General features: G+C 38.9%; 2 long non-coding RNA genes across 3 annotated transcripts in view; one reads left to right on the forward strand and one right to left on the reverse strand.

Annotated features, from left to right (window-relative positions):
• The window catches only part of LOC112922013 (uncharacterized), a 349135-nt gene that overhangs the window by 101484 nt on the left and 221534 nt on the right, over positions 1-26117 (reverse strand). The window lies entirely within an intron of this gene.
• LOC140594574 (uncharacterized) overlaps positions 23198-26117 on the forward strand; it is a 57526-nt gene continuing 54606 nt past the window's right edge. The window contains exons 1-2 of one of the 2 annotated variants that reach the window (XR_011995533.1): positions 23198-23612; positions 25671-25784. This is a non-coding gene — a long non-coding RNA (uncharacterized lncRNA). The remainder of the gene's footprint in view (positions 23613-25670; positions 25785-26117) is intronic. The other variant, XR_011995532.1, reaches the window with a different exon arrangement.

Genomic DNA, 26117 nt, shown 5'->3' on the forward strand with positions numbered 1-26117 from the left:
GTATTCCTTGGAGAGAGGCCACAATCAAGAAGCAGATTGGTGAAGATTTTGAGGTAGTTTCAGAGTTAAGGCTTCTTTCTTGTCTTGTGAGAAAACTTAGTAATTGAGAGAACTGGTTTAAATTCATCTAAAGAACAATTCCAGAAGAACACAATGTAAATGTTAAGTGTGGAATGATTGTTTCTGGCACCCATGGTCACTCATGCTGTTTCTCTGCATATACTTTTTTTTTCTTCCTGGCATGGCTCCTCTGTTTTTTTATTTAACTACTCATCATCCTTCGAAGCTCAGTTTAAACACCACCTTGGGAAGCCCTCCCTCATCCTTCTGCTGTAGAAGCCACTCCTCCAGGCTCCTGTGGTAACACTGGGCATAACTCTGTGGTAGGATTTACTTGTTCCGTAATAATAGATTTATTTGTCCGTAAAGGCCAGAAATAGACCCCTTGAGGGCAAGAATCACGTCATTTCATTCTGAATGCTGAGTTCCTGGCCCAGTGTCTGGCCCATCATAGATCTTCAATAAATGTTTATTGAGTTGTGAATAAATGCATGGCTCATGTAGTGCTGCTGAATACCCATCCCCAATTATGCATGGAAACCAAGAAGTATTGCTCTTTCTCATTATGCTTCAAAAAGTGTGTCTTGCCTTTGGAAAAAGAAAAACAATCACATTCCCCAACACAATGAAATATATGAATATAATTTGGAACTTGGAGCTCAGAGTTTCATCTGCAGAAGAACATTCTAGGGAAAACAAAGTCAATCCAATAACCATACCACCTTAGCAGAATGGTTTGAGTGCCTATTTTCTCAGCATGTTCACAAGTTTTTAGATGTCTTTGTAGTTGTAACCCTTCTGTGGTTACCACTTAAAAGGAGACAGGTTTGTTTATTAGGCCATTATCTGCCATATATCCTAGGCACAGTGATGAATGATATGCATGCTATCTCAGGAAATACCTATAGTGACCCGAAGTGCTAGAATTATTATCTTTGTATTATAAGTAGCACTGCCCGTGGGAAGCTAAGCAACAGTCTAATAAGTGGCAGAAACAGGATTTGCACTGACATCTGACTAAAGCTATCAAAACTTAAAATGTTAAATTACATGGAAATTAATTAAAAAGAAAAGTTAAAAAATTATTTCATTTGGTTAAATTTCTGGGAATGGATTTACTAGGGAAAGTGAAATGTGGATGCTTTTAAAAAATTGTTTTAAAGATTTTACTTATTCATGAGAGACACACACAGAGGCAGAGACATCGGCAGAAGGACAAGTATGCTCCCCGTGGGCAGCTGGATGTGGAACTGGATCTCAGGCCTCTGGGATCCTGACTGAGTCAAAGGCAGATGCTCAGCCACTGAGCCACCCAGGTGCGCCTGAATGCTTTTTAATAGTTGTTGGTGAATTACTTTCCAAAAAGATTGGAGGAATGAATTCACAGTCCAGCAGGCTGCATGTTTCTCCAAGGAAGAGTTTGTGTTTTATCTCCCTAATCTCAGAAGCTAGCACAGTGCGGAGCACATAGTAGCTTCCTAACAGATGTCTGCCAAATGAATTACTGAATAAATGGACACTGCCACCAGTATTATAAATTTCCTTTGAAACCCACATAATGTAGTGCCTGGAAAGTATATAAACCTACAAAAGGCAGATAGGTTTCTTATCCCTGAATAAAAGGAAAAAGATGATCCTTGTAGAACAGACTGACTCTGTTGGAAAAGTAGCTGATATCTCTGTAGTTTTGCAAGCAGCACAGTCTTCTTCCCCATTTCTGTTCTAAGAATTTAGTGAATCCCTTTCCAAAATATGTGATCAAAATCAATCCCACGCCACCCAGGGACCCAGACTCAGCATGCTGGTGCAGCTAGACTCACAGTCCTGCAAGCAAAAGTCATTAAAATGTAGTTCTATGCTTTATTTGAATTGTTCAAAGGAAATTAAAGGAAATCTAATGACACTTTTGAAGATGCTCCCCTTTCTCTCTTCTCCAATTTTCTTACATCTTTGCTCTCATTCCCACTGGTTTCTACATCTGCATTCTCAAATTTCACCCCAAATTCCATTAGAGTCTTTAAACCTAGGCCTCTCTTCATTTTCCCTTGTTGGAGTTCCGGTGGCCTCACCTCTCCTGAAGCAGACTCCTGGCCTCCACGACCTCAGACCCTTCTTCCTCACCTTTGGAAGTTTCCTTCTCTTTCTTTTACTCTTCTCTTTTTCTTTTCTTTTTTTATCTTTCCTTCTTCCCTCTGTCTTTTTTTAAGGAGAAATTAGAATTAATTAATTAATTAAAAATAAAAATTGAAAAATTATTTCATTTGGTCAAATTTTGCTTTAAAAAGTCCTTAACTTCATAATATATAGTTCTTTTTTTTTTTCCTAAGAGAGAGAGCAAGACAGTGGGGGAGAGTGTGGTGGGGGCAGAGGGAGAAGGAAAGAATCTCAAGCAGGCTCCATGCTGAGAGCCCTACAAGGGGCTTGATCTTAGAACCCTGTGATTATGACCTGAGCTGAGATCGAGAATTGGATACCTAACTGCCTGAGCCATCCAGGCACCCCATATCTAGTTTTTTTTTAAAGACGAAATATAGGTAGGATTTAGAGTCAATTCATTGACCTAAAACATTGCTTATCAAATCACACTAGAATTTTCCTAGGCTTAGTCAAGCTTTGCCACTTTTTCTATAAGAAATTTCCTTAACTATCCTTCTTGCTCTCCATTCCTCCAGCTCTCGCCTGGATTATAGTTTTCATGAAGGCTTTGACAGAAACATGTCCACCATTGGATCCATTCCTTAAATTCTGTCCTCTACTTGCTGCCCCTGTATTTTCTTATTGACATCCTCTTCTCTTCACTTCAGACACCTCCAACATTTCAACCATTTCCCCTCTGTCAAAACAAGGAAGGTTCAAGCAGGATTTACCTAATTAGGTTAAACCAAAATTCACATTCAGATACATCTCTTGAGTGTTTGTCTTTAAAACTCTCTCTGACACATTTGTGAAATTAAATCTCTTGAATGCATTTGAGTCTGAATGAGATTACTGTCAGTTGTGTGTACCATTTGTCTGAATTATAAAGCTATTTACCCTGATTCAAATTCAATTTTACTTTTATGACCTTTAGAGAGTTAGGTAAGTGACATTATAGCTTTGGCAACTTACACAAATATATATATACACACACACATATATACATATTTATACACATACATATACAAACACACACATATATATGCACACACACAACGAAGTTAATTAAACCTACAGTTATTTTTTTGTGTGCTTTTAGGTAAAAATTTAAAACAATTCTCAATCCATTGTCTTGTTATTTTTAGTTTTTTGAAATAAGGATATTTGACAGTTTAGAGTAACTGGCATAATTGCTTTGCGGTTTTAATTTGCAATGTTATTATTAGATTTGTAATTTTTTAAATTAAAAAAAGTAAGACCGTGATTAGTTTTGGAAAAAGCGTCACATATTTAAGAAAACCTAACTTTTTTCTGACTTTAAAAATTTATCAAATTAATAGAAATTTTGCTGATGGGGTTTGTAAGCCTGCCCTGTCAGGTATTTGAAGTTTGTGAGAATTTCGGCTGTCTCAAATTTGCAAAGCATTATTGTATTAGTTAAAGTCCATCTGAAAAGCAGACCTAGTAGGAAGTGTGTGCTGAGTGTATGTATGTGTGTGTGTGGTTTATCACAGGGAACCTGGCATATGCAATTGTAGGGGCTGGCTGAGCAAATCCAAAGACTGCAAGGGAGGTCATGAGGGGAGAAGATCGCGACCTGAGAGGGCTGTAACTTCATAAACACCAGCCAAAACTTCATCCAGAGAATGGATTTTTTTTTCTTCCTGTGAAAACCTCAGCCCTTGCTTTTAAGGCCTTCTTCTAACTGACAAAGTCAGGCTCATTCAGAATAATCTCCTTGGTTTACACTGAACAGAATAAGGATGCTAATTACATCTACAAAATCCTTTCCCAGCAACACCTAGATTAATGTTTGACTAATTACCTGGAAGACTGGTGGCCTAGTGAGCCTGACAAATCAAAAACTGTCACAAAATGTTTAAGACATTTTAATTAATTTATGCATGAGTTGTACCCTTTAGTGGGATTTAATCTGTTAAATTTATAATTAAACACAACACAAAGTAAAGGCATACATTATATTTTTCTTTTAAGGTAGAATTACTAGTTTTTTGAGTTTTTTAAGTAGGATTATGAGTTTTTTAAATAGATTGACTCAATTTATAAAATGAGCCTAAAGACATGAGAAAACCTAGCTTTTAGTACTTATGATTTTAGCAGTTATAATCAACCAAATAGTTGCAAATATTCTTTTATGTGCAAAAGACCTTCCACATTTGTAAAAAAGGAAAATCTTTAATTGACTGAGACTGGCAGAGTAGAATTGGATACAGCACAGGGGTCCTCAGCCCTGACAAATAGTATGGGAATTACAGAAAACAGAATTTAAGTGATTATGGAGTGATATTTGAGAGCTTTAAAATATATTTGTGTCATTGATAATGGTAATGATGAACATACTTCTAATCTCATGATCCACACGATCCAGTTTCAGCACTCTATCACGGTAAAAAACTAATAGTAATATCCAGCAATCAAAAAAATTTCAAAATAACTTGAGGATCTTACCTGCATTTCTTGATGCAATAGTGAATCACAGGAATACTTCTAAAAGAACGCCTCTTTTGTGTGTTGCCTGACTCCCTTTTGTAGCACTTCTGTCATTTCCCCTGCAAACTTTTCCCCAATTCTCAGCCCTAGTTTCTGTGTCATTTTTCTTTCTCTTTCTGCATGATAAAGCTCCAAATGACTGTTCTACCCAAGAAGGACCCTCGCTGGAGGACCAGGGAGACCTCAAGACTTAGGAGGAGCAGAGGCGCAACTGTGACATTCACACACCCATTGGTTCGGGGGTTCGTTTCTTGGGATGGTGATCATTCAGTGTGTGTCAGGGACGCTCGGCCTACTGAGAGCAAACTTAAGGCGAGGAAAGAAAAGCTAAAATGTATTTAGTTATGTAATAGTCACACCAATTACACTTAATTATGTAAACTATTTACCATTTATGCCTAATTAGCCCAAAGCACAGTCATGATTATGCACCCCATTAGCTATGTATGTCAGGTTAACCTGCCGGTAAATTCTATTCTAGTAGGACAATTTTACTAAGATTACTGCTTCTTTTGCTCAGTAGCCTGCATGTGGGGCCTGATCACTTGCTTATAAATTAGGAAAACTTGGGGGAAGGCCCTTGAGCCTGGACAAGCTTCTGACTGCCACACCCCTGAACCTTCTGCAAGAGTCAACTGAAGCTCCCCAGCTTTTCGGCCGTTTCTTCCTTTTCAACTGTTACACCCATGAAATGGTTATAATCAAAGCCTTCTAGCACTGCCGGCTTTCTCTCCTCTCACAAAAGCTCCTCAATCTTATTTTTTAGGCTTTTGATTTCTTGGTACACAAAAGTTCTACTTTTCTTTAAATGTGGACTCTGTGTGAGGCATCTTCCTTGAGGACCTTGGGCCTTCCCTACGGAAGGTTCTGGTTTCCAAGGCATGTCTTGACAGGCAGGTGTCCTTTTCCCTTCATCCAAATTCTTTGTCTAATTTGGATTCTCTGTCCACTTTCTCTGTCTCTGGTCCAGTTCCTTAGCTAGTCCTCAAGGGTGAATAGCAGAAACAACAGACTCTGGGAACCCGGTCTGGGGTTCACCATTGACAAGGGGATTAATATACTACTGTCCAAGGTAAGACGTTGTGCCCTCCAGGGACCATCTTGCATGGAACCATGACAGAGCCAGAAGCATTGGCTCTCGTGTGTGCAGGAGCACGTATGGCCTGTCCCTAAAGCAAGACCCACTTTGAACTACAGGACCTCCTTTTATAAACAGGAAGTGTCTAGATAAATGTACTTGTAATGGAGCCCACATTCTGGAAAGTAGCAGAAATCTCAGGCTATTGTTCTTTCTTGGATTTTTGGTTGTTGTTGTGTCATGGGTGTTCTCAGACCTCTGCCTCTCAGCCCGGGTAAGGAGACAAGGACACAGTCAGTCCTGAGAAGGTGCTGGCTGCAAAGTCATGCTGAGGCAGGGTCCTAAAGCTGGGTTTAGGGCCAGGCATTGTAGGTGGTATCCAAAAGGCAAAAGTGGCTAAAGATAGGAGGCAGGGGACAGACTGAGGAATCTAGGGTGGTTTTTTTACCCCCATCTCTGCTGCTCCCTCACAGCTCTGGGTCACCATTGCCTCTCATGGTGACTCTAACATAACTGTCTCCTTACTTCTGCTCTGCGTCCTACAAAGCATCCTCCCAAAGAGCAGTGGCTAGAGCCAGGATCTGTTTAAAGCACCAATCAGATCATGGTTTCCTGTGCCTAAAAACCTCATGATGGCTTCCCAATGACTAACAGCTTTTACTGGATCTTATTAATGCCCACGGCTCCCACCTACTCTGCTTTGGCCACTCTGGTCATTTCTGAATAAGCCCTGGCCTACCCATCTTAGGCTCTTGCGCATGCAGTTTCCTCTGCTTGGAAGGCTCTTCTGCCAGCCCTACTCCTTCATGAATTCAGGCTCTCAACTCCACTGGGTTGCCCCTCTTCCCCTATTGTGCTCTGTCACCGCACTCTATTTCATTTTCCTTGTAACCACGGATGCTTGTGAAATTATGTTTCATTTATTGCCTGTCTCTTTTCCATAATTTAAGTTCTTTGATAGTAAATTTCTCATTTGTCTTGCTCACCACGGTGTCTCCAGTGTCTAATACAGAGGTTGCCACAGAGCAGGAGTTTTCCAAATATTTAAGAAGTAAAAAAAAAAAATATTCCTGGCATACACTATTATTAGCTATTTTTAGATTTATTATACATGGGAGAAGTGAGTTGCCATAAAGCTGGCAAAAGGTGTGTGTGTGGGGGGAGGACTACCTTTTAGATCCAAAGGCAAAGAATCTTTCTACACCAGCATCAAGCTGAACTGGGAATTGCAGGCCTTAAATCCAATGCTGGGAAATCTTTCCCTTTCTTTTAAATTGCAGTAAAATACACATAACATCACATGTACCATTAGTGACAGTTAGTACATTCACTGTGTTGTGCAATCATCACTTCTGTCTAGTTCCAGGACATTTTTTTGCACCCCAAGGAAACCCCAGGCCCAAGAAGCAGTCACTGTTCTCCTTTCCGCCTCCAAACCCTGGCAACCACTAATCTATTTTTTTTCTTTTTTGTCTCTATGGATTTGCCTATCCTCGACGTTCCATATGAATGGAATCGTACAAAATGTGGCCTTTTGTGTCTGGTTTCTTTCATTTCAGATCATGTTTTAAAAGGGTCATCCCACATGCCATAGTATGTATCAGTACTCCAATCCTTTCTATGACTGAATACTATCCAGTTCGGTGGATAAGCCAACTGTTTATCTACTCATCAGCTGGTGGACATTTGGGTTGTTTCTATCTTTTGGCTATTGTGAATAGCGCTGTATGAATATTCTTGTAAAAGGTTTTGTTTGAACACCTGTTTTCAATTCTTTTGGTTAAGTATCAGGAATGGAATTGCTCAGTCTTATGATAATTTTGTGTTGAACTTATTGTGATGGTTAATTTTATGTGTCAACTCGACTGGACCACAGGGTACCCAGGTATTTGTCTACATATTACTTCTGAATGTGTCTCTAAGGGTGTTTCTGGATGAAATTAGCATTTGAATTGGTGAAGTCAGTAAAGTGGTTGTACTCCTCAATATGGGTGGGATCATCCAACCTATACATACATACCTATATACATATATTTTATGTTCATGAATATCCTTAAGTATCCTGGCACATTGATTGCTTTTTACTTTATGTGCTTCTGGTTCTGAGGCTTTCAAATCTGGACTGGAATCAACATCATCGGCTCCCCTTGTTCTTGGGCCCCAGACTCAGAATGAATTAGACGAGGCACTTTCCTGGGTCTCCAGCTTACAGATGGCAGATCATTGGACTTCTCAGCCTCCATAATTGTGTGGGCCAATTCTTTAAAACAAATTTATTGGTTCTCTTTCTGTAGAGAATCCTGATTAGTGCACTTATTTAGGAACCACCAATAATTTTTCACAGCAGCTGTACCATTTTACATTTCCACTGGCCACGTATGAGGGTTCCAACTTCTCTACGTAATCTTTACCAACTCCTGTGCTTTTTTATTTTGAAACATAGCCACGCTTGTGGGCATAAAATGGTATCTTGTTATGGTTTTCACATGCACTTCCTAATGACTAATGTTATTGAGCATCTTTGCATGTCCTTTTTGGCCACTTGTACGTCGATTTCTATTGGGAGAAATATCTACTCAAGTCCTTTGGCCATTTCTTAAATTGGTTTGTTTGACATTTTGTTGCTGTCTTATAAAAATTCTTATATTCTACATACTTGATCCTTATCACATAAATAAGTTACAATTATCTTCATTCTGTGAATTATCTTCATTTTCCTGATGCACAAAAAGTGTTCTTTGACACATAAAAGCTTTAAATTTTGATTAAATCCATTCTACCGATTTTTAGTTTTGTTGCTCATGCTCTTAGTGTCATAAGTAAGAATCTTTCGCCAAATCGAAGGTCATGTAGATTTATCCCTATGTTCTTTTTTGTTGTTGTTGTTTTGTTTTGTTTTGTTTTAACTTGTATGTCTTTGGTCTACTTTGAGATAATTTTTGTGTATGGTGTGAGGTAGAGTTCAACCTTCATTCTTTTGCATGTAATGTCCAGCATGATTTGTTGAAGAGACTATTCTTTTCCCATTGAGTAGTCTTAGCATCCTTGTTGAAAATCAACTGACCATGGATATATGGATTTATTTCTGGTTTCCTAATTCTATAGCAAATCTAAGTACTTTTTTTAAAAAAAAGAGACACTGCTAATACATTTTGAGATCCTGGGGGAAAAAGCCTTAGAAAATTTCAGGCTACCTTTTGAATGTTGCTATGATTAATCTGGTTTTAACACATCAGAAGAATGCAGTCCCATAGTCAAGTAAATTATAATTACTATGGTTTGGGATAAAAAAAAATCCTGCTGAGATGATTGACATTATTATTAAGAGTAACTATAATAGGAATTCTAGACAGTCCCTACTTACATGAATCTTAGCAGTCTTTTAAGACATATGATCCAATAATAAACATTAGGTTAATGTTTCTCTCAGGGCCTATACCTCTTATCTGGCCACATTTGAAGATGATTATCTCTTCCTTGACCAGTCCCTCCACAATCCTAAGAACCGAATAATGGGCAGAGGGGAGAAGAAAAAAATGTTTGGAATATAAAATGTAATCATTTCTAAAATACATGAATCATCTGTCTTTTCTACTCCTTCTTTCACCAGACTTAGGATTTAAATAAACAGTTTGACCTGGACTTGGTAATAGGGGTCCTGCTGAAATCAGTCTGAGATTAAGCTATTCCATTTTACATAGTTCATACTTTCATTCTTATAGCAGACATTATTTATTGGATTTCAGGCTCTGGAGTGGATTCTGAGATTGTAAGAGTATAAGATATTCCCTGGTTTCGAGGCATATTTATTATCTGATGAGGAACATGTAACAAAAGCATAGAGCTAGGCTATGACGTGATAAAGTCCTCACTAAAAGTTATGTATAAAGTACTTGGATAGCATGAGGAATAGAGTGATTAATCCTGCCCAGGGCTTCACAGTTCTGTGAGACAGAACTCCTTGGGAGCGAGAACTTCACCTTTGTACTCCCATTGCTGAGAAGAACTTTGGAGCATTTATGTGCTCTATAAATGTTTATTGAATAAATGCACAGACTAAGACTTGAATGATAAATAGAAGTTTTCCATACAGAAAAGGAGAATACAATTCTAGGCTGAGGGTGAACAGTATGTTGCGGGGGCACGGAGGCTTATGAGTGTGAATCATCCGCTGACCGAGTTTAAAAGGGTCTGAAGGTTCATGGGCGGCAGGAGATGAAGATGAAAAGCAGCCAAGGATGAATTCATAGGGAGCCTCAGATGGAACACTAAGAAATTTGGAGATTATTCTCCAGGCTACAGGGACCCATGGATTGTATATAAACCCAGGTTGGTGGCAGAAGTGGGAGACACACAGTTACATGAAGATACATCTGTATTTTAGAAAGAATACTCAGGGAGCACAGTATAAAGTGGATTTGTGGTGGGGGAGATAGACAGCAAGACCATACAGGAGCCCATGAAAGTCCAAGGGGAGTTCGTTGAAGAGAGCCTGAGAGAGGGTAACGCCAGATGAACCCCGAGGAAGTGACGGGTCCTAAGGATACTTCTAAGGCCGAATTGGCAGAATTTGTTATTGGGGTGGAGGTTGAGTTGTTGAGGAATGAGGCCAGGTTTCTACTTTGAGGAATTGTGTAGATTATGGTACCAAGAGGAAATGAAGAATAAGAAGGGAAACAGGATTGGGCTATGTGGATGGGGAGAACGGGGAGGAAGAAGATGGATCAATGGAGAGATTTATAACCTGGTTGAAAAATCCAAACCCCAGGTCACTATCTGTCTTTAAAATGCTCCAAGAAAGAGAATCATTCAGATAGTCTGGCAAAGTGAAGAAAATCCTATCTCAGCAGTATCGTCACCTGAGGCTTATAAAAAGATCATGTCCTTTTTTTTTTTTTTAAGATTTTATTTATTTATTATGAGAGAGACACACACACACACAGAGAGAATGGCGCAGATACAGGCAGAGGGAGAAGCAGGCTCCATGCAGGGAGCCTGATGCGGGGACTTGATCCCAGGTCTCCAGGATCAGGCCCTGGGCTGAAGGCAAGTGCTAAACCGCTGTGCCACCTGGGCCGCCCGATCATGTCTGTTTGAGGAATGTTACATTACCATATTTGGGCTTACATTTCTCTTTTTCTTCCAATTTCACAGTTTTCTACACTTCAATTCTAATTCTACTGATTATTAAGCATTTACTGTTAACAATATTAAACAAAAGCTAGCATTACTATGTTCCTGACACTATGTTTCATACTTTTGGTATATCATTTCAGAGCTATTTTAGGTACAAGAAATGGTTATGATTCCTATTTGGCAAAATCTGAGGCTTAGAGAGGAAAAGTGACCTATGTAAGCCCACACATCTGAGTGGTAGAGACAGCTCTCAAACCTGGTTCCTCTGAGTCCATAGACCCCCTTCAAGCACTAGGTCAGTGATTATCACTGTCACAACTCATTGGTTTGTTCTGAAATCAATTTAGTATCATCAGTATTAAAAAATAATAGAATATAATTGAAAAGCATCAATATTAATCACACATATTGAAGCTAACTATTATTTTGTAAGGTTTTTGTTGCTCTTGCACACCTGTATATACACACAATGGCTGGGATTGCCAACAGCAGGTAGTGTATGTCCAGTATTGGAGGGAGTGTGGGTTGGAGGTGTTTTGAGTAGAAAGCCTTTCAGTTTGGGATAATGGAGGAAAGTTTCAGAGATGAGGTGATTTTTTTTTTTTTTTTTATAGAACTTTAAAGGATAATGAGATTTGGGCAGAGGAACAGGGTCATTCTCTGCAGGTGACTGATATTTTACGTGAAGTAGGTATTCTAATTTCATTCTTTGAATCTTTTTATTCAAGGAAAGAAATTAGAACCAAGAACCTATGTTCACATTGGTTGATTTTTGGCCGTCTAGCATCCTCTTACCCTTCCTAAAAGAATCCCAATTTTCTTTGGAAATTGGCTCTCTGGTTGGGGCAAAGATTGGGGTATTAAAAGGGTGACTATTTCTCCCCTAGATAAGTAACTGCCATGGGACTGGACATGGTTTTAGCTTATTCATTTCCTTGTCTATTCCCTGGGTTTTACTGCAGTTGCTGCTTCTTTAGTCTGCAGAGTAGAGTGGCTAGTACTCCGGTGATGAGCATTCCCTAATCTTCCAGCCATCTCTTGGCTCCCAAAATCCTAATAAATTTATTTCACCTTGGGGCACTTGGGTGGCTTAGTGGTTGAGCGGCTGCCTTTGGCTCAGGGTGTGATCCCAGGGTCCTGGGATTGAGTCCCACTTCTCACTCTACCTGTGTCTCTGCCTCTCTCTGTGTCTCTCATCAATAAATAAATAAAATCTTAAAAAAAAAATTCCTTCACCTTAATCTAAAACTCTAACTGGAACAATGGGCAAAGTCTTTTCTGACCATTATCTCATCGAAAATCTCTATAACATACCTGTGCATGACTTTACAAAAAAAGCAAACAGGCTCAGAGGGAGGTCCTGCCCTCTGAGAAGAGATGGAAGAGGGGACTTGAACTCAGATCTTACTAGGGACAATGTTTTTTTATTTTTTTCCATCATTGCAGGCTGCCTCTCCAGAACTGGGTAAGATTTTGTGCTTAGAAGTTTTTATGATTTTAAGGAGTCTTCAGTTGTTAAAATGACCCCCAAAAATGTAAATGGTCACCTTAATATAAAAAGAATCTTTTCAAAAAGAAAAAAAAAGAATCTTTTCTTAAAAGAAGATGTTAGACTTAAAGTTTCCTTGTCTCAAAGAAAAAAAAAATTAAATCACTCAATCAACAAGACTGAGCCCTCTCCCTCTTTCTGAATGTTTATTAGGGATTCTAGGCAGGGGCTTATATAATTGAGAGGATTAAAATCAAGGAATGGAAGGAGAGAAGAAAATGTTCCCTTAGGCAGAATGGGAACTAGAGCAATGGGAAAATGTTTCCTGAGAAAGCAGAAAATGTGTGCAAAGCAAAATTATTTTTAAAGACATTGAGAGGATAGAGGTTGGGGTAGGGTAAAGAGAACAGAGAGAAGGCAAGGAATATCTACTGGAGAAAAACACAAGAGAAGGAATGAAGTTTGGTCTGGTTTTAATTTATGTCAATTGGCAAATAAATCCATGAAAGCTGTTCAAGGCATGGATATCCCCTCTGTAATGTAAGTAACTGAAACCAGTTCAGAAAGCATTTTTTTCGTCCTCTTCCTAAAAATATGATACACCCTATAGACAGAGGCAACATCAATAAAGTTCCTTGCCTCTGGCTCTACATTCTCCCTTCCCACCCCCTACACCTTCTGTTTCTGCCTGCAGTTTAGAGCTGATACAATTAAGGAATTAGGGATATTCATGAACATAAATATATGTAGGTTTAATTTTGCTGTCAAACCAGAGATAAAGGTGAGCAGTCAAGCAGTGAATGAGCAAGATTCCTCTTCTAAGATTTTGCTGAAAACTTTTGATCCTTAAAGACTCACCCATTTCCGGCACTTTCCCTAACTCTGGGGTAACGATAAAAGAAAAAGTATGTTCAATTATATCAATTGTGTTCAGAAGTATTTTTTTAAAAAAAATTTCCTTGCTGAATTCTGAAAAGAATTTTGAGATGATTAGATAGGCATGAATGTGAGTGTTTCTGCAGAAAGTTAACCTTTGTTGATTGACTGCCATGGGTAAATTAGCGGAAGTCAGAAGATTAAGGGCAATGAACTGACAGATATTTAATATCTAGAAAATAACTTCTGCAAACCAATAAAAAGATGAACAATCTAGTCAAAAAAAGTGAAAGGTATGATCAGCCTTTCGCAGAAGAAATAGGAATGTTTTATAAATGCATCAAGAGATGCTGAACTTAATACATTGCAATTTGAAACCACAGAAAGATGTTTTCATACCCCCCAGTTTGTCAGAAGTTAAAAACTTGGGCAATACTAAGACTTGGTAAGGATATAGAATGATAGGACCTCATACAGGAGCGTAAATGGGTTAAATCACTTTGGGAAGGAGGTTTGTTTGCCTAGTGAGTGGTGCTATTTTATCCATTAGAGCCCTTAGCAGATTAATCATAGTTGATTTAGATTCTTAGTTTGAGAATTCCAACATCAATGCCAGATCTGAGTCTGGTTCTGATGTTTGCTTTATATTTTTGCAACCTTTTTTTCTGCCTAAGCTGGACTTGAGGCACTGGGTAAAAGGAACTGCTATAAATAGGCCTCTAGTAGGTGGCGACAAGGATGGGGGGGACCTAATCCTAGGATTAGGTCTCAGTCTTTTAGTGAGTCTGTGCCTCTGGAATGTGAAATTCACAAGTGTTTCCCAGTCCCCTGGAAGGTGACCAGATACTAGAATGGGTAGAGTTGGATATTTCTCTTCCTCTGTATGGAAGGCTAGAGCCAGCTGGGGTTGGATGCTTCCATTTCCCCAGGTGGGCTGGGCTCTGATAAAACACCTGGAAGGTTAGGCTCTGGTTAGAGTTTCCCCTGAGGGCAAGGGCAATCCTTTCTAAGAGCAGAACGCTCTGGTGTATTTCAAGATGGTTAGCAAGCATCACCTTGCTGTAACAAAACTATGGGTCCCATTTTGAAATTTTATTTAAAATTTAGGCCATGACAGAATGGGACTTGGGATCAGGCCTCAAATTTAGATTTTTTAAAAAGATTTATTCATTTATTCATGAGAGACACACAAAGAGAGACAGAGACATAGGCAGAGGGAGAAGATACTCAATCTCAGGACCCTGGGATCACACCCTGAGCCCAAGGCAGACACCCAACCATTGAGCCACCCAGGTGTCCCTCAAATTTAGATTTTTTGACCCCCTGTCCAAAGGAGACTATACATATGGTCACAGAGCGACACTGTGACAACTTTTCCTTTTTCCCTGCAGGAAGTAAGAGGGGATTTTTCTCTAATATTCACTGTAAGGACCTGGTTGAGCTTCTGGAAGTAAAACTGACAAAGTTGTGGATGGAGCAATGAGCCAAAGACCATATTAAGGTGCGAAGTCCGCGACAAAGGAAGGAGGAGAGAAGGGACAGAGGGATAGAGACTGAAGCTTGCATAACAACAAGCTAGCTGACGAAAGAGCATCAAAATGTGATTGGTTTTGAGGGCTGAAACTTGGATGATTTTTTTCTCTTAAGTTTCTCTTTATGGCCCAAAATTTTTACAATGAGCAGAAGGGGTTTTATAAAAACAACAACAACAACAACAACAACAACAAAACAAAACAAAACAAAAAACCTGATAAACTTTACTTAAAATATACCTTTTTCCTTTACAGGTGTGCAGCATAGAATCACAGATTTTTATGAGCTTGGAGGAACTCTGAAAATACTTTGGTTCAATTCTCCTCTCCCTTGTCCATTGTAATCAACCACCATATCTTCCTGCTTACTGTATACAGGGAACCTTGCCAAAGACAAAGTTATATCAGGAAGAATAAAATAGGATCGGGGCTCTTATCTCCACTTCCCCTTGCAAAAACTCCCCCAAGAGGACAATGATAATAGGAGGTGAAATATGCTCAGTGTCCTACCATTGTGTCAGGGATGGATGGAAAGTGCTGGAAAGGTGGTTAATGCATTTACATGCATCTATAAGATAACTCTTCATATACCCCTTTTTTTGTTGTTTTTTAATTTATTTATTTATTCATGAGAGATGCAGAGAGAGAGAGGCAGAGACACAGACAGAGGGAGAAGCAGTCTCCATGCTGGGAGCCCGATGTGGGACTCAATCCCGGGCCTCCAGGATCTCATCCTAGGCCGAAAGCAGATGCTGAACCTCTGAGCCACCCAGGGATCCCCTCATATTCTCCTATGAATTGAAGATATTCTTGGTATTTTAAGCCTAATAATCAAGAGTAGAGGAGAAAGCCATGGCTTTGAATAGCTAGGCATGGTATTTTCAAAATGCTTGCCAGCATTTGATTTTGTGAGTATATTCTCCAGGATTTGCACCGAAGTTTCTTGTCCTAGCCTCAAACTCGACTTGAAAAGGACTGATACTTATTCTCTTTTCTTTAATCCAGGGATTATCTAAAACAAGAGAGTGGAAATTTACCAATACTATCTTCAACAAAGGAGAAAAAAAATCCAACCATTGCTACTTCCTAGATGTGACTTTAATAATCAATATCACTGCTTACTGCGGGTTTACCTCATACAGGGCCCATTATTTATATAATCTTAATCCACATGGCAATCCTTTGAGTTGATATTATTCTTTCCATTGTACAGTTCCAGAAAATAAAATTCATAGGAGTTTTAGTGATTTTCCCCAAGTGGTATGCATGTGAGTACAACCATGAAATTTGAACCTAGATTTGCCTGATTTTGAGTCCATGATCTTAATGACTTCTCTGTACCCCCTACTTAGATGAGTTGTTTCACTTCTCTATGCCTTAAGTTTGTCATTTGAAAAGTAGAGAAAACATTTCCTCCTTCCTGGTTTTGTTCTTAGGAAAAAAATCAATATAAAACATTCAGTGGGCGCTCAGTACATGTTGCTTCTTTTTAAGTCAAAACCTGAAAGCTGCAGGAATGGCATTTAGTGACTCTCAGGTAAAAATGGAGCTGAAATTCAAGTCTTCCTCTCAGGTTTTCAAGTTTTATGGGAATTGGCCAATAAAGTCAACTTGCAGCATTAAAAATACGTATCCTTATCCAAAACAAGAGCAATGAGAGAGGATGATCATTTCAAATGATTTCTCTAGCAGTCAAAAGAGGGTTAAATAAAAAATTAAGAACTCAAGAGTATTTTTTTTTTTTAACATGGCCATTGGGATGGAAATGCAATCAACTCCTTTACTTTTCCTGCCTGATTACCAGCAAGTGTTCAGAACTGCTGAATGTAAACAGAACACTCTTGTCCTCAGAACCAGGGCTGGCTTCACGGACAAGTAACCTATGCAGCCACATAGAGTCCCATGCTTAGAAGGGCTTCATGCTTGGATAACTGCTCTCCTATCACTGGTCTTGAAATTCCTAAAAATTTTTGAACAAGACACCTAGATTTTCATTATTCACTCAGCCTGGCAAATCATGTATGCAGTCCTCCTCAGAACCTTTGGTGTCCTCCAGTTCACCTCACTGAAAATGCCCTCAGTCCAATGAACACATTCCCAGGAGATCACATAGAATACTGCTTTAGCAGATTTCCCTTCTCCTTTTGTTTTTATTAGCAAGCAATCACCCACCCATCTTTTGAGGTTATGTATAATGCATGCTATGTAGAAAGGTCTAGGTGTATAAGGATGAAAGTAATACAGTAATTCCTTTTTTAAGAAGGAAAAACAGCACCATGGCCAAAATGAATGTATGGAGGACAATCGTACTTTGAAATGACTTCTTCAGAGGAAGTTTTGAATTTCTGCTTATGAGTAGCTTTGGGTGGGGTCTGGATATCTGTATTTTCTTAAAATGCCTCAGGGGAACCACTGAGTTAAAACCTTGCTGAAAGATATGGACACTTCTGGAAAGCACTAATAGAATTTCTTTAAAAAATCCTCTAGAGGATTTGTATGTAATCAACTTTGTATTCCTGGGGCAGCTAGAGTTTTGCATATGGTAGGTGCTCAGCCAAACTTTTATTGACTGACGGGAGGCCAAACTTGACTTTAATTCCTTTGTTAAGGGACACTGTAAATACAATCTTTGCCTAAGCTTTCTGGCCTTAAAAAAAAAAAAAGATTTTGCTGAGCCCTGGATGAATGATTGTAAAGCTACATTTACAAACATTCAATTTATAATAGCATCAACTAAATCTAACCAAAAAAGTTACAAGATGTAAAAACTATATTATATTTCTTGAAAAAATTAAAAATTTAATTTAAAAATTTTAAAAGCTATCTAAAATTTTAAAAGCTATCTAAATAAATAGCTATACAGTGTTTATAGATTCTAAGATTGCATATTGCTGAAATGTCAATTATTCCCAAATTGACCCATAAATTCAATGCAATTCCAAATGAAATCCCAGCACGCTTTTTTTGGGATAGAAATTAGCAAAGAAATGCTAAAATGTATAGGGAAATGCAGAGCATCTAGAATGGCCAAAGCAATTTTGAGAAAAGATCGAGAAAACATAGCTGGAGCCACACTGCCTAATTTCAACACTTACTATAAAACTTCAGTAATTGAGACAGTGTGATACTGGCTAAAGGACAGGCAAATAGATGAAGAGAATAGAATTTGCAAACAGATCTGCCCATGTACAATCAATTTATTAACAAGAACAATACCAAGGTAATTCAATGGGAAAAGAATACTCTTTTTCATAAATGGTCTGCATCCACTGGATAACCAACTTGACTCTGTCACTCACCATACAAAAAATTAATTTGAAATGGATCTGAAAATTATCGTAGACCTAAGCGTAAAAGCTAAAACTATAAAACCTTTAGAAGCTATGCAACTTTAGGTTGGAAACATTGTTAATAGGACATAGAAAAGAGCAAACCATAAAAGAAAACCATGATAAATTGACCTAATCAAAATTTAAAACTTCTGTTCTTCAAAAGACACCACTAAGAGAACCAAATGGCAATGCATAGTCTGAGAAAACATTTGTATATGAAGAGTGGTTAGAGAGATGTAATGTTGCTGGCTCTGAAGGTGAAGGAAGGAGGTGACAAGGCAAGGAATGTGGGTGGTCTCTCAAAGTTAGAGTAGTCAAGAAAGCAGATTCTCCCCTAGAGCCTCTGGAAAGAAACACAGCCCTGCCAACACTCAGGACTGTAGCTCAGTGAGATTCATATTGGACATATAACCTACAGACCTGTCGGATAATAAATTTGTGTTGTTTTAAGCCAGTAAATTTTTTAAAAAGCCAGTAAATTTGTAGTAATTGTTACAGCAGTAATAGGAAACTAATGTAATTCCTTAGAATTTTCTATGTAAGCAATCATGCTATCTCTGCATAGAGACAATTTCCCTTCTTTCTTTCTAACCTTAATGGCTTTTACTTCGTTGTTTTTCTTTATTGCACTGGATAGCAATTCTGGTAAAATGTTGAATAGAAAGGTGAGAGTAGACATTCTTGACTTCCTCCCAATCTTTAGGGGAAAGCATTCAGTTTCTACACCATACAGTATGATGTTAGCTGCAGGTTTTTCATAGTTGTCCTTTATCAAACTGAAGAAGTTCCCTTCTTGTCCTAGTTTGCTAAGAATGTTTGTTATAGAGGTGTTAAATCTTGTCAAGTCCTTTTTCTGCAACTATTGTGCTGATTATACGACTTTGCCTCCTTTACCTATGTGGGCAAATTATTTATTGATTTTTGAATGTTGAACCAACTTTGGGTTTTTGGAATAAATCTCCTTTTTATGTATCAATGGGTTTGGTTTGCTAATAGTTTATTGGCAGTATTTGCATGTGCATCATTTATCACTGTGTAACAAATTACCAAAGCTTAAAACAACACATGTTAATTATCTTACAGTTTCTGTGGGTCAGGAGCTGGGTGCACTTTGACTGAGTGGGTCCTCAGCTTAGGGTCTCACAAGGCTGCATTTAAGGTGTTGGCCATTTGGTGCTCTCATTTGAAAGCTCAACTAGGGAAGAGTCTGCTTCCAAGGTCTTTCGGGTAGCTGTCAGAATTCATCTCCTTGTGGTTGTACAATTGAGAGCCCTGGCTTCTTGCTGGCTGTTCTTGGAGAGCACTCTCACTTCCTTGCCATGTGGGCTTCCTAACATGGCTACTTCTTCAAAGCCAGCCAAGGAACATCTCTAGAGTGAGTCTGCTAGCAAGGCATATTAAATACATGTAATGTGATTCTGGGAAGGACATCACTTCCATCACTTTTGCCGTGCTCTGTTGGTTATTAGGCAAGTCACAGTTCCCACCTACTCTCAAAGGGGAGAGAATTATTCAAGGATATGAACACCAGGAGGTAGAGCTACCCTATATCTGTCTATTACAGTATCTATGTTCATGAGAAATATTGCTCTGTCATTTTTTTGTCTTATAATATCTTTTTTCAGATTTTGTTATTATATAATCATTATATGGATGACTTTGAAAATACTTTTTTAATTTTCACCCATTTCTTTCCTGCTTTCTTACTTTCAACTGATTCTCAGAAGCAAATATCAGATTAAATTGTTGATAGAAATACCTAAGCTTCTGTTCGTGGAATATATGATTTAAAATAAAAATAAAAACAAAACTCTGTATTTGAGAACAGAATTAATAGTTTTATTTTTGAGTGAGCCCATAATGGTCACTTAAAAAGTTCTGATCATCATTTAAGCCTCAGTCAAGGGCCTACAGAAGCTTTATTTATGTCTATGTGTTTTCTGTCATATTCCATAACATCCCTAACTTTTCGATAGGATTTTAGCAGAATTAAACTTAAATTATTCAATCATGTATAATGAATTTCTTTCAGCTTCTATACAATGACTTATTGATTTAGGGCTGCAAATTAACAGCTGGTGACAGTAAGGTAAATGCTGGTAGTAGCAAAATGACAGTTGAGTCTTATTGTATAGTTCTTATGCATTAAATAATTTAATAAAATATTTTTTTCTTCTTTTAATTTTCAGAAGCTCTATACTGAGGTCAAATGGGCCACATATGAGCATATTAAACCCTTGAGTTCAGAGAGATGGCTTGCTCCTTATCCTAAAGCATACTCTGGGCACTGGCTATTTCTTTTGTAACCAATAATGATTTAATCCAAAAATGTGCTTTTGGTCAAGCAATGGGGTAAGATTTGTAGCTCTGGAGTAGTCAGACCCTGTGCAAATTGTGACTCTGCCTCTTCCTTGTACTATGCCCTTGAAAAGCCCTTTTTTTCATTGGTAAAATAAGTGCAGTGGAAGTACTTGCATCAAAGAGTTGTCCGAATTAAATAGGTTAATTCGTGCATAAAGCTCAATGCAGATTTTGACACGTAATATGCACTTAATAAATGTTATCTCTTACTATCACTTTCACAGTTATTGTCAAGTGGAAAGAGTATGGGTTTTGGAAACCGGCAAACATGGGCACCACCATTTACCAGCCACGTGATCTTATGGTAGTTGGCTGGCTTCACCGAACTTCAGTGTCCTTGTTTCTAACATGAGGAATACGACAATACTTTCTAGGATTGTCATCTAGCAGAGTGCCTGTTGCACAGAAAGCATTTTACAAAGGTGAGTTTGGCTCTTCATCTCTTCTCTAGTGTTCTTTTAGAGGCTTCTTTTTTTTTTTTTAAAGATTTTATTTATTCATGAGAGATAGAGAGAAGCAGAGATATAGGAGGAGGGAAAAGCAGGCTCCCCACGGGGAGCCTGATATAGGACTTGATCCCAGGACTTTGGGACCATGACTTGAGCTGAAGGCAGACACTCAACTGCTGAGCAACCCAGGTGCCCCCTTTGAGAGTCTTCTTGTCTAAAGATCAAATATTAATTAAGATATAGGTCAGGCCACTGTCACAAGAAACCCTAAAATAACAAAATTGCAAAATTATCTCTCTGTCATGTAAGAGGCTAGTACATAGCCTAATTTCAGGGATGCAGTGTCCTGTGCTGTTGCTCTGCCCTCTTCTATGTTTTAGCCTCTGAGAAAGGGACAGATGGAAGGGGGGGACATGTTTCCTTCTTTTGAGGAAAATTTCCAGAATCCATATGTCTCACTTCTCCCCCATATACCATTGGCCAGAAGCAGGTTATTTGCCCACACCTACCTGCTAGGAAAGGAGATGTTATCTTTGGCTGGGCACGATGATGGGGTGGTAGGTGGGGCCACCAGTCCCTGCCAAAATACATTTCTAGCCTAATCCTACCAGATGAAATGAGAGCGCAAGACTGTATTTCTCTCCAAAGTGGTGGAGCTGGGTTTCCTGGAGGATGAGAGTAGAAAAAACAGTGTTCAATTGTTCCAAAGAAAGAGACTGCTATGCTTGTACAACTGATCTCATGTTTGGGGTATTAACAGGGCTTAACATGACTGTGGTTGCTTTTGTTTCTCATTTCTTTCCTTTATTACAACTAATGCTTCTTACGAATGATCTAAGTTACCTATTATCTTCAACTTTCACTAAGTGCAGAGGAAAACAAGGCTTCTTCTGTTCTTTTGCGCCAGAAACAATGGATCAATCAATAAGTAGTTATTGAGCTTCTAGAATTTATTCATTTATTCATGCATTTATTATTCATGCATTCATTTATTCATTTTATCTTATTCCATAAGTATATCTATTGAGTTTTACTTTGCAGTGTATTCTGGGAACATTAATGCTTCCTAGACATGATCTCAGGCCCCATTGAACTCTTGTTTAGCGGTAGAGAGAGACAAGCATTGAAAACAACACAGTGCAGTAGGTACTGGGAAAGATGTAAGCCCAGGGTGCTATGAGAGCCCACTGGAGAGCTGCAAGTCCGGGAGGAGGTGGCCCCTGAACTGAATCAGTCGCTATGATGGGTGATGCAGCACTTTCCATCAAAACATTCAGAAAACAATGAACTTTTTTTTTTTTTTCTAAATCACACCTCATTAAACGTTTAAGTTTCCTAGGATCTGCAGGCACTTAGAGGAGAAGAAGATCCATGAGGCTTGAGCGGAGAGTGAAAGCTTTTGTTAATTTTTTTGTAAGATTTATTTATTTATGATAGAGAGAGTGAGAGAGAGGCAGAGACACAGGAGGAGGGAGAAGCAGGCCCCATGCCGGGAGCCCGACGTGGGACTCGATCCCCGGACTCCAGGATCACGCCCTGGGCCAAAGGCAGGCGCTAAACTGCTGAGCCACCCAGGGATCCCTGAGCAAAAGCTTTTGGATAATGTAAGTCTCAAGAAGATTTTGGATCAATTTAGAGGTGTGAGAATGGCATGCCAGTGTGGGAGCAGTCTGAACAAAGTGCCGAGTCTCTGAGATTAGAAAATGTCCTAGACATTATCATTACGTTTCCTTCTTTGGTCCCATTCTTTGGTCTTAAGACAACCACGGGACAGATCTCAGCAACTTCTCCCTTGTCCTGTGTGGCTCTTCACCAAATACAGGGTATAGAAATGGACAATGGCAGAGTTGTGTTTAATGCTGCTAAGCTTTCCATTCTGAGTTGGCAGCCTCAGTATATAATTTTCTCAGATAGAAAATCTCCTGGCTTGGGATTTTTCCAGAAATTACTTTCCCCCAATTAGATTCGAGTTTGATGCAATCACTGCTTGAAAATTGTCTCAAATTGAAACCATCTAATAGCCATTTTTGGAATGAAGACGATGGGAGAAATTCAATACACCACAGACAGTCCATTCATAGAGTGTGTGATCCAAGAACAGGAACAGAACAGATTCTCAAGTGTGCCTTGCTTCGGACACAAAGTGTCAGCAACTTTCATAACAGGGCGGTCTCAACCAGCAGATCCTTTGTTGGCTTCGCACAAATCAAATCAAGCCTTGAGGGGAAGTGCAGTTTGATTGTATTTTGAGAAACCAGATTTGACATGTTCATCAGATGCCTTTATTTCCCTTCATCCTACAGGCATATTCCAGAGAGGCTGGCCAGAGGGTTCAAAGGATTTGGCCATATCCTGGCTCCCAAGTAGTGGCTGATCACTGTAGAGAAGTGATCAGCCCATATTGATCTGGTGATAGCCTATACTGTCTATACTGATTGGTGCTAAAATGCATAGAAGCTTATTATATTCTTGAATGGATGGATTGGTTGATACTATTGGAGCAGAACTTCCCCTCCTCCACAGCAAGCGAGGCTGATCTTCTCCCAAACATTTCTCCTTAGGTGCGCTGTGGCGCCTTTGCGATGATGTATTATATTCTCTTGGGACTTTTTCCTGATTTCATCTGTGAGCAAATACTAGCAGGTGATGCAGGTAAGCTCCTTGGAAACAGTTTGTCCTTTCTGGTCTTAGCTTTTAGACTTCATTAGGTGGGACCAAAGCAGTCTTTTTTTGTTTGTTTAAGATTTTATTTACTTATTTGACACAGACACAGAGAGAAAGAGCACGTGAGCATGCACTTGCATGCACAAGCATGAGCTGGGGAGGGACAGAGGCAGAGGGAGAAGCAGACTCCTCACTGAGCAGGGAGCCCAACACATGGGGAGAGCTTGATCCCAGGACCCTGAGATCTTGACCTGAGCCAAAGGCAGATGCTTAACCGACTGAGCCCCCCAGGCATTCCCAGAGCAGTCATTTTTATATAAGGAAACGTGACTCTTCCTGACCCTGTGTGAGTTGCATGGGTTATTTCACCTACCCCCGTGGGGGTGGTTCTTTTCTTGGCCTTGCTGGGTGGGAGTGGGGTTCCTGTGCAGATACCTGCGAAGTTCTAACAGTTAATCTGATAGCGCTCTATTAGATGCAGCTCTGTCCTCTTTGACACTTTGCCACCTGAAATTCCTCAAATTCCCAAACCCATGTTTACACTCTAGTATAACTGTGGACCTTTGCCTTGGATTCTCCCTTCTTGGCATGTGATCTGGAATCTCTTTATAGGTAATGAGCTGGGGCAATGGTGGGACTGCTCTCATGTGTTTCCCCTCTCTCAGGGATCACTGTCCTAAGCTGCCTGTTGTTCGATGTCTGAAACCATTGTTTCATGTTTTTTCTTACTGTTTTAGATTTTTGATGGGAGAGTATAAATCTGATCTCCGTTGCTCCATCTTGGTTGAAAGCAGGAGTCAGTGCATAGAAATTCACGCAAAAGAACAATTCATCAAAGCATTATTACTTATGAAGAGTAATTGGAAATAGGCAAAAAGCAAGACAAAAACAGAAAATAGGAGATGGTGTGATCATGGTATCATTTAATGTGTATTGTGGCATCTATATAATGTGATGCTATATAGCTATTAAAAATTACATTTTCAAAGAATATTTACTGACATGGGGATATATTTGTGATATTGTTTTCATTAAAAAGGGCACTTGTAAATTTGTTTTTATGAGTTCAATTTTGTAAAAATGTTTATATGTTATATGTATAATATAAATGCCTACCTCACATATAATTTACATATATTAACACATAATAAAGGTATATTAAGTCCATACAGATTAAATTCTTAAATTTCTTTTTAATTTATTTATTTATGATAGTCACACAGAGAAAGATGAGAGAGAGGCAGAGACATAGGCAGAGGGAGAAGCAGGCTCCATGCACCGGGAGCCTGATGTGGGATTCGATCCCGGGTCTTCAGGATCGCGCCCTGGGCCAAAGGCAGGCGCCAAACCGCTGCGCCACCCAGGGATCCCCAGATTAAATTCTATAAATGTATAAAATGTCACATATTATATAAGAATGTGATTATATAATATATATGAGTTAACAAATATAAATAATGAATATATGATATATAAATATATGTGTATGGTGAATTAAATGTATATAAAAGTACACATACTTTATGTAAATATTTTTCTATACATACATTTTAATATATATATTAAAAAGGGAACATATATATGGCTTTTAATATAATAGATCAAAAAAGTTCAGAGAAAGACTTAAAAGCAAATACATGAAAAATGTTAACAGTGCTATATATTCTGAATTTTTACAATCAATATATAATAATTATCAGGTAAAAATATTAATCAAACTTTTCAAAAGTAAGGACTCAAGAACCAGCAAAGATAAATCTTACTGTAAGTCAGAATTTATTTTGAATGAACATAGTCATAACAATCATAAATATAAATAACCTTTTATTTGACAGGCACTGTGCTAAGTTTTTTTTATATATTGATCATTTAATCCTCACAACACCCTTTAAAACGGCAATAATTATGTCTCCATTAAGGAAACCAAGGCACAGAGAGTTTAAATCACTTTCTCCAACTACTAAATGGCAAAGCCAGAATTTGACCCTAAGCAGGCTGTGTCCAAGTCTGTTTTTAATCGTCATGCTCTGCTTCCTTGCTCCCTAGAGCTGTGGAGTTAGAAAGGGCTCGGGAAGATTTCCTGAGCAAGTTTGGGGAAAGAGCCCAGATGACTGGAAGACCAAGGTGTCAGCAATAAGACTGGGAGATACCCAACTGAAGGTGAGGACTCTGTCTGAAAAACTCTGGGGAGAGCAGATGGCAGGATAGTTGCCAGATATGATGTGGGCCAGACAGCTAATAGAACCACAGTTTGAGCCCAGAGCAACCTGTTTCACCTGTGCTTTTCCAGCTTTAACCAAGTGCCTCTTCCTACATGATTGTTGGCCTGACATCTAGGGATTGAAAGCATAACTCTGTTTTCTTGCATCCTACAAACTAGATAAAAGAAAGATGAGGGGGAGGGGTGGAGGTAGGGGAGGAGGTCTGTTAAAGATTGGCACACTAAATTGAGATAGTTTACCTTTGGCCAAGCCCCCTTCCAGAGCCCCAGAG

This window comes from Vulpes vulpes, chromosome 12, assembly GCF_048418805.1.
Source record: "Vulpes vulpes isolate BD-2025 chromosome 12, VulVul3, whole genome shotgun sequence".
NCBI lineage: Eukaryota > Metazoa > Chordata > Mammalia > Carnivora > Canidae > Vulpes > Vulpes vulpes.